At 27.6% G+C, this 2295-nt stretch overlaps 1 non-coding gene across 1 annotated transcript; it reads left to right on the top strand.

The window, feature by feature from the left end:
* The first annotated feature begins 1880 nt into the window (after positions 1-1880).
* Positions 1881-1987, top strand: LOC112210262 (U6 spliceosomal RNA). Its single transcript, XR_002945066.1, has one exon. It is a non-coding gene; the product is annotated as a U6 spliceosomal RNA (small nuclear RNA).
* Positions 1988-2295: the final 308 nt, after the last annotated feature.

The raw sequence follows: 2295 nt of genomic DNA, 5'->3' as shown, positions 1-2295 counted from the left end.
ATTATTGACCAGGCGGAACTTAAAAAGCATAGTATTTAAAAATGTATCTGGTACAAGAATCAAAATTATTGCTAGCTTAGTGTTCTATCAACCTGTAGAGACAGAATATCTAACATTTAACTTCAGTTGAAAGGGTCATTGGCATTTTCTGAAGGAGGATAAAATAATATGAACAATTCTGAAAAATGTTTTGAGCACTATTAAATAGATGTACATGGTATTGTAAGAGTCTCCCTCATCTCTCTAAGTATAATAAAATTTCTTACTTTTCTGTTATTAAAAATGATTACAAATATATTATGCTGCTGAAAAAATATTACAAAAATTATATTATTACATAAAGTATAGTTTTTTTTACGATTATTAAGGCATAATAATAAGGAATTTAACCATACTATTTCATTAATTAAATAAAATTCAATCATATTCTTATCAAATTACTTTATGAATGTTTTAATTTTTACAAGAAATTTTCTAACTTGTTTGAAAGCAAGTAAAGAAGTAATTAAAGTAAGACATATACAAACAGTTTTTTGAAATCAAACAATCTAACACCAAAGACTTAAGTTTTTATTTGAAAATTTATAAAATGTTATCCAAATATCAGTGGGCATACACAATATTGCCCACTTTAAATATAAATATCAAAATCTATTTCATAATTATAATTTTTTATGGGTTTTAAAAGATAAAAATTTAAAGATTTTTTTTTTTATACATTTTATACATACTGATTCAATTCAATTATATAAATCCAATGCACTACCATGTTAATAAAAATTTTTCATAATTAATTTTTCATATTTTTGTATTTATTAGTGAAATTTGTATCACACGCACAAAAATAAAACAAAGGTTGCTTTATTCTTCCCTTAAAAATGTTTCTAATATTATAATCTTGATTAATATGTAAATTAATTCATGTACTTGACTATTTAATTCATTTAGTAGTAATGAGAGCTTAACTTCTAATTGTATACTTGACATAGAATAATAAATACATAACATTGACCCAATTCATAGCACATTTTAATATTTTTTACTATATGATCCTTGGCATACTTCAAGATTTAACTATCATATATTTGAAGGTATTTTAGTGGCTGAATGTTTTAGTTATTGCTGGTAACTGTTGGCAATATATCCACAAGATTAAGGATTTAAAATTTTTATTTTTTTTAATTTTAAAATTTAATATTTTTAGTAACACAACGCCTCAGTTGTTTGAAATTCTGTAATGGTTTCATAATAATGAGAAGAAAAAATAACAATTATTTTAGGCTTATGATAAAACCCAAATAAAGTTTATAACCTTGCCGCTAGGTAGAGCTCACATCCTGCCATGACAAGTACTGCACTCTTCTGGCTTCCACGAAAAGCTTAGGATGACAACTTCAAGACGAATTGTACATATTTCACTTATATTACTATTTTTCATTTTTTAAATTCAGTTTTCGTATAGTATTTCGGTAGCAATTCGGTAGTTGAGCCCTGTTAATCTGTTTAAATGAATATAAAACAAACCTGTCTGATACTAAAGAGCACTTAATTCCTTATTGATTCACTGAGTTTAATCAAAATCGTTCCAGTCGTTTTGGAGCAAATCGACAAAATGTGAAAGATTTATTCTATAAAATGGCACTTCGGGTCTGTCCAATTTGGCGAAAAAGCTGCTGTCCCATATATATGTATATACATACCTTAAATATGTAATTTCACTTTCGTAAGACTTTTCAATTTTAGAGCTTGGCTATTCACAAACAGACACACTACCATTTTACGAGACTAGGTTTTTTGGAATTAAGAGATTGCATTTCCATCGAAAAATGTAATTCAGAATTTTTTACCATCGCAATAACTTCCCTTATTATATATTCCATATACTCGCTTCGGCGGTAAATACACTGAAATTGGAACGATACAGAGAAGATTAGCATGGCCCCTGCGCAAGGATGACACGCAAAATCGTGAAACGTTCCACATTTTTTACGGAACTATTTGTAGCTTTAAGAGCCCTCAGCCGCAAGAATATTTAACTTATTGTGTAAATATAAATAAACTGAAACTCGTTAGCTAATTAACAATTTCAGATACTGAGAAGTTGAAACATTTCCACAAGAATACTACTTTGATTATAAAAACAGGGGTTAAAAAATGTAGATGGTGTCAAGAATATACCACCCAGAACTTAAAAACATTTGTTATTGCAATGTGTTATTACAGTGAGTATTCACAGGGAAAATTACCTAGAAGATAGTTCAAAACAGATATTGTTCAAAACAGTAAACAATCATC

This window comes from Halyomorpha halys, unplaced genomic scaffold (assembly GCF_000696795.3).
Source record: "Halyomorpha halys isolate HHAL.00 unplaced genomic scaffold, Hhal_1.1 Scaffold39.1, whole genome shotgun sequence".
Classification (NCBI taxonomy): domain Eukaryota; kingdom Metazoa; phylum Arthropoda; class Insecta; order Hemiptera; family Pentatomidae; genus Halyomorpha; species Halyomorpha halys.
The sequence above is the reverse complement of the archived record's forward strand: the minus strand, read 5'-3'. Positions and strand labels throughout refer to the sequence as shown.